The sequence below is a fragment of the Talpa europaea genome (assembly GCF_964194135.1).
Source record: "Talpa europaea genome assembly, chromosome: 2".
Taxonomy (NCBI): Eukaryota; Metazoa; Chordata; class Mammalia; order Eulipotyphla; family Talpidae; genus Talpa; species Talpa europaea.
Window position 1 is genome coordinate 40,065,485 of NC_140068.1, and position 7,805 is coordinate 40,073,289.

Sequence of the window (7,805 nt, forward strand, 5' to 3'; positions counted from 1 at the left end):
TGAGGGGAGCAGCGGGCATGGCAGGAGAGGTCTGTGCGCCATGTGGGACCCCCGCCTGCTGGCCGGGGAACAAACCGGCACTGCAGAGGTGTGGGCAACTTCGTAGCCCAGCACCCAACTGCTGCCCCACCAGGGGAGGCCCAGCTTGTTCACTTTTGTGTCTCAGGGTCCCAGAACAGTGAAAGGAATCTAATGAATTTTCAGTATTTGTGAAATAAATGTCTGAAAGAACACTTAGATGAAATTACCAATAAAAATCACATTAAAGATATCAATAAAAAAATCTAGGATCAAGCAAATAACAAATGACAAGATCTTTTTATAACAAGGCAAAACAAAAATTACTGAAGAACACAAAGGAAGATTTGAAAAGATAATTTTTGGGAGGCAGAATCACCATTACAAATATGTCAGCTTCACCAAGGTAAAATATGATCTTTTATGCAATGCTCAATAATAGTAATAGTTTCATTTTTTAGCAATATGATTCTGAAGATTATATAAAAAATAACAAGAGACCATATCCAGAAATATGAAAAAGGAAAGTCATAAGTATTGATTAATACCTCTATCAAATATTACTATAAAAAGCATCAGTGAAAGTGAGTTTCAGTACAAATATTACCATTTAATTCATCTTATGAGTTTTTAACTTAGGAATGATTCACTATGATTCTGCTACCTAATTTTAAAAATTTCCTCTCAAATAAATTCTTTCCTCTAACGTGAGGTTTCATTTTTTTTTTCCAATGGACAATTCATTACATCTGGAATTTATTTTAGCATTAAGTACCAAAAAAACAGGTAAGTGGTGATTTTTTTCTCCACAAGCCTTGCCAATATCCTTGATACCACTTATCATTTCACACTTTGAGTTATGTTTTTCCTTTATATAAAAATTGCATACATACATATGTAATTGCATGTATTACTAAGTCTTTTATATCTGTTTATCTGTCTATCTGAAATTACCTCTCACTTTCTCCACTGGATTATTCATGTGAGTGTAGTTTTTTCTTTTTTCTTCTTTTGGACACATCAGCTTCTTTGAATCCACAAAATCACACTTTTATTTATTGTAGTTTTATAATATTTGAATATTTGATTGTCTTTGGTTAATATTCTTTCTATAACATTTTTGACTATTCTGAACTGCTAACCAATCAAAAATATAAAATCATTTTATTAACAGAAAATAGCCCATAGGCATTTTGATGTAGAATTTTCATAAGCCTGAGGATGAGTTTGGTTAGTTGAAGCCTTTCTGATATCAGCCTTACAATGCAGAAGCAAAGCATGACTGTTTGTTTGAAACTTGAGTCAAAGTAATGAAATAAGTAAAAGAGGCAGAAACACAGATGTGATGTTGTAGATAGAAGAGAAAGTTGAAAAAGTGTATTTTTACCAAAAGACTCAGTTGCATTGTTGGATATATTTATACTGAAATATTATACAGATTATCAGATTGAATTACAATTAGGAAATAACATAATGTCACATTTCTTGTGTTCACAAAGATATGCTAATTGAAAAAGTGACTATGAAGAAGTTCTTTTCTAATTAAACCAAAAGCAATTTTGAAATTACAAAGAATATTTAAGGACAGGAGGTTTCCATTTGAATTTAATATTTCCTCTCAACTTTTTGGATGGTATTTTCCTCTCAAAGAAAACCACTTGTTCAATGCAGCAATAAGTGTCCTGAAGTTGGTCAAGGCTAGGACATAATATTTTGAATGTTTAGTGTCCCCTCTATTCAGTGTGGAGAATCTATATGTATATCCAGGGTGCTATGGGTTCCATTTTCATTTTATTTGTGTTTCTTCGATGTTGCTATAGTTGTGGCTGGTAGTGATATGGGACGGAGTTAACCCCAGGCAGTTTTTAATTTGTTTTTAACAATGATTAAAGTATGATTTGTGGGAGCACTGCTGTCCCTTATCTTGTCACAGTTACCAAACAGGTTATTCTTTGAGATTTTGAGGTTATCTTTGAGACTCTTTCTGGCTTTTTCAGTGAACTCTCAAAGTTCACTATAGCTTCACAATCCAAGAGGCTAGATGGAATCTTCTTGAATAGAAACTCTTAGGGAAATATAGAGTACATGCACAGGTATGTACATGACCATGGAGAGAGACCTCTGAGCAACATATTGAGTGTTAGATGGGGCCCCATCACTATATTATATGATTAGCCAGAGGTCAAAATTCTTCTCTTTCTTGACATGCTAATGCTCATGTTGTAGAGATTCTTCTTTGAATTTCCAAGAGCTTTTCAAATTTCTATTTGATAAATGCTAGTTACTCTTATTACTGTATATTATTGCTATTATTATTATTATTATTATTATTATTATTATTACCATTACTATTATTAACTAGTCTGTCATTACTGGGGATGTAGTAGTAATAAAAATACATATTTTCTACTCTCATGGAAAAGAGAAATCAGTTATACATAATTTGGCATAAGTGATAATAAATTCAGTCTTGTTTTAGCTACCCACATTTGAGTTGATATGTTTAATTTCATCATAAAGGGATATTGTTGCACAGATCTGATCTTTTCGTTTTGACCATAGCCATAAAAATTACGCCTCCTCCTATCTCCCTCCTCAATAACAATTGCTGAGTACCATATGCTCAGGAAAACTCAATATATTTAAGTTAGATTCTTAAAATCTTTACTGTTTTCTTATGAAGAAAGTGTTGTGATGTTCACTTACAGATGAGAAAGCTAAAGCTGATAATGGTTCAGTGATCTGCCCAAGGCCACAAGCAGGAATTCTTACCACAAGTGATGCATACGCAGGAAAAAGAAAAATAATCACAAATAGCTTCTCACTATCATAGATAGGTAGTACAATCAGTTGAATTGATTCATAGCACATCTTGAGACAAGATTATAATATTTTATTGCTTATAAGAGCCAAAATTTGAGACTAATTCAAATCTTAAAAATGCATATATATATTAACATCAAGCCAAAATATGCAACTGAATATCATATAGCCATCAGGCATAATGAGGTTCACATATGTTTAATGACATGCAAAGAAATTATGCAACATATTGTTGAAACAAACTACAGAAAAGCAAATAGACTGCTTTCACATTTGTATAAAATTGTATGTATCTGTATAATGCAGAAAGAAATTCTTGAAAAATTTATCACTAAGAATGTTTACTTGGGATGTTGAGATTTCATTTAACCCTCATATTTCTATTTATAGTATAATATGTAAGCTTATTTTTACTAAAATTATGTGTCAATTTTATAAAAATAAAGTTATAGAGTAAATAATACAGAAAAACAGAAGTGGACTCAGAGTGTGGGTATCTAGCTAGACCTAGCTTTGTATCTAGCTATGGGTATGATGAACTTAGGTAAGTCATTAAATTGTCTCAATCTCAGTTTTATCAGGTGTAAGCTTTAAAAATAATATTGGTAGCCTTATTTTCTAAAGACTATGATTTTTTTCATTCAAAAGGCTCTCAGTTACCTATGTTTTCAGAGTAGGAGGACTCACTATCAGGACTGATATAGGAAATTGGGAAAAAAGTCAAAAAACTTATCTCAAATATCTCCAAAACAAACACTTCTTTTCCTATTCTTCTTTTTTCCTTCACTTGAAACTGTTATGTTTATAGTGAACCTTGGCTATATAGAAAAACAGAATTCAACCACTGTGGCCAAAAGACAAGCATTTCATTGTGATCAGAGCCCACATCTGGTCTCCTTGTGGTAGATTCCGTGTTCGGAGAGTGAGTTGGAAAATTGGATCTAGGAACCCAGATATACGTCATAGAAAAACTATGAGAGAATTATACCAACTGTGCCATACTTGATGCTGCACACAATTGAGAAGTGTTAATAGTAGTTCCCAAGAGAAAGTTTCCATATCTCAAGCCCTAGCCAGAAGAGAAAATAAAGCTTTTGAAAATCACAAAGATTTATTAAACTTCTTTCAAGGTATTAGAACTTTTAGAGATTCCTTCAGGATGGTAGATTTCCCCAAGCATTTCTATTTACTATGAAGAAAATTCTTTTTCCAAATAAGGTAACATTTACAAATTAAAGGGCTTTATATCTGTGGGTGGTCATTATTCAACTTATTATGCCACCTAAGACAACCTCTTTTTCAAACTTGAAATTATCCTTTGGTCTGTTCTTAAGTGTTAATAAAGGATATTGTTTAGACTTTCAGGATTTCCCAATGGAAAGGCATACTTCTTTTTTTAAAGATCAGGACAGACCCTCAGTCTAATTCCTGAGTGAGTAGTTTGGCAAAGGTCCTAAATATCAAAGTATACCCTTTTTTACACTAAGTCTCATAATAGCAGTGAGCTATGTTGAGAAACATTTTCATAAAAACCAAAGAATTCAGTTGATACCTTTAAGCACATACATCTAAGTTTCTAAAATAACCTTCTTTGTAACCATTCTTCATAATTTGCAATTGACATTTTCTTATCTGCTGACAAACTACCAAATGATGAGAATCCAAACCAAATAATAATTATAATTTAAAAAATATAGTGACTGAAAAATGTTATATATTATTTCTCATTGCAGCCTCTGAAAACTAATTATGTTTCAACAGTATCTCAATATTAGTTCACTGGTATTGCTCAGTCACATACAGACCTTAACTTCACTCAGATATTTTTAGCAGTAAGTAGATTAAATCACATCAATACATTAATTTAATGTGGCATAAACAATTGAAATTATAGTTGAATCAAGTTTGACTATTATTTAAGTTACCCACTGGTTAATGTCAATAAATATTAGAGTTCCTAAAATTTTTAGGCCACATCCTTTGCCTGAACAGTCATTCATATTTATTAAGATAAAAACACTATTTCATTTCATTAAACTTTTCTAAATTAGATAATGGTCTGATCTGCTGGAAAGCTAATTGTATCTATTACATTTTTGAATGTGTAATTTATAAACTATATCTCTAAAGAGCTTCTTCAGTGACTAAAAGTATTAAACCATGTTTAAAAAGTAGAATCCTTATTTATTTTAATAAAAAATGCCCCCAAATCCCAGGAACTTAAATAGATAGGAAACCTGGGATAATCTTATAAATATAGAGAAGCTATCTACTTAATTTTGAGATTTTTGGCAAAAGGACAACTGTCAGTTAGTCATAATAGTATGTGGTAGCTACTGCTTTTTGTCATTTTTTTCTCTTAGTTTTGCTTCATCACAGTATTCCATCTCTCTAACAATAATTGTTGGGTCAAAAAATGGATCTGACCCAAGAAGGCAAATCAGAATTCATCCTTAGAATTTTTACATTTACACTGGAAAATGGTAGCACTTGTTTTCAATTAAGTTTTAAATTGGTTTTTTAAGAGGCATAGTCCAAAGATGCCTGGGCAACTGTTTTCCTTTAGAAGGGCATTATATGAATCGATAAGACAGGTCATGGAGAGAGAGAGACAGAGAGAGATAATTACATGAGAGTGAGAAGTACTATATTCATCCCTTTGAAGTTCATTTACCAATACTATGAACTGCCTCGGTGTTCTCAGTTTACTATAACCAATATATTCCCATTGGCATTAAAGGAAGCCTGAATTTGGCATCACTTGTTAAAAAAAAAAAGATCTAATTGATATCATTGTATTTTCTCAATTTTAATAAAAATTATTTGTTCCATTTTATCTGAGGTGGCATTTTACCCTTGGCATTGAACACTAGGAGATATTGAGATATTTTACAAGAGAGTCCTTACTGTGAAAAAATACTTTGAGGAAACACTGCACAAATTGTCCCACTCTGGTCCTTTATCTATAAAAAGATTCTCAGTTTAAATAAGGGAATGTTTAGTTAAAGTATCTTTTTATATATATTTTTCTATAAAACTAGAGTTGGACTTGTTCAGTGGTCCAAATATTTTTTTTCCTTTTATTTCTTTCATGAAGGGTTACCAAAGTGAAAAAACATTGACTCAGACATAAAAAAAAAAAGGCAAAAAGTTGTATTGCTTCCTGAAGAGACAAAGACATAATGGACTGTAGAATTGAGGCTATTAAGGGGAGTTGGAGGTGTGGAGTAAAGTTGGGAAGGGGCACAGTGGACTTCAGTAGAGATGTAGTTGGAGGATTGTGAGTGCTTTGGTGGTGTGTGAGATATGTCTGGAGAGGTGTGAATTACACCCCTCAGTCATATACAGTATTGTAACCAATGCTACCTGAATAAAAAATAATGCAAAAAAATAAATAAAATAGTAATCAAGTTAATATACTTAGTATATCAGTGACTTTTAAAACAGTAAATGCATAATGACATTTTATTTGCTTTGGAGCCTAGCTATGAGAGAAACATTGCAGATATTTTGTCATATGAGTTCACAGTCATGCTTCCCACACCCCCACCCCTTACCAAGGAACAGGTTTGAAGGGTTATCCTCAAAGAGATCCATGTTTGTTTTTTTAAATTATGTTCAAATTCACTCAAATCCTCCAACAGATATTTTGCTAATGTTCCCATGTTGCCTGCCCAAAACTATGAATAGTGTTGAGCATGAAATACCCGAGTACAATCCCTGAGGAATATAATTCTGAATAGAGCTACACCCTGATTTACACACTAAGAAAGCAGCTCAAAAAATCCTTCAGAGGATATTTGTTGCATTATTCAACACCATAAAAAATCCATGTTAAGTTCTCAAAGAAACCTAAAGGCCCACAGTAGAGAAAGTTATTTATAAAAATTATTTCCAGAGGAATTACTCTAAAATATATTGTTATTTGAATTGGGTTTAGAACATTCCTAAAATTTTCCTGTGATTTAAACATATCTAGCCTCAGATTGGCACTGATTCACTATCAAAAATGTAACTAAATTGATTAACATATCTGCTCCCCTAGTATCTTAGACTCCTCATAGAGTGGTTAAAAGAATGTAAGATGCTATTCTGTTCATTCCCTAAAATGCTTCATTGCAAGAAAAAAATGTAGCATGTCCGTCATGAATTCTTTTTACACAAAAATGAAATTTCGTCTTAAATGTTCTAACTATATGTATTGATAGAGCTAGTTCCTCTTTTAAAAACATTCCACATCAGATCCATGAGTCACAAATTTTGTCATCAGTAAAACTGTTACCCCACTCTTCAAAAACTGACAATATCATGTGACTTAGATCTTTTTACAGATCAATGCATCATTACACCTTACCAGAATGCTGAAATTGTTTCTTTGTAGTTTACATTTGCTCAGATAAATGTAAATTAGAAAATAGTCACATTAATAAGTGTTTATAATATCAAAAATAAATTCATACCATGTGGACATTTAAGTCACAGCATATATTCATTTTTAGTTCTATATCATAAGCATAGATGCTCTTTCACTAAATTGTATAAGTAGTCATTGAATAATGTTATTTGTCTGTAGGATTTTCCTTTAGGTAACTTTGGTTATTCCAACTTATATTGATATACATTTGATTAACACTGTTCTTTATGACCATGTTGACATGCCTTGATAAAATATTGTACAATATGTGTTGTCATAAGGGTAATAAGAACTGATTTATATCTAACAACTTTTATCCAAAGCATGTTAGCAACTACTTTTAAATTGCCCTATCTAAAAGACAATAATGCCTAAAAGCTTCCCATGAAAGTCTCTTTAAAAAAACAGTGTAGAGATAAAACAGATTTCAAACTCAAAAAGAGACCCCAATGGTCACTACATTTTGATCAAGGGGACAATACTTCAAGAAGAAATAACAGTCATTAACATATACTCACCAAATGAAGGAGAACCAAAATATATCAGACAA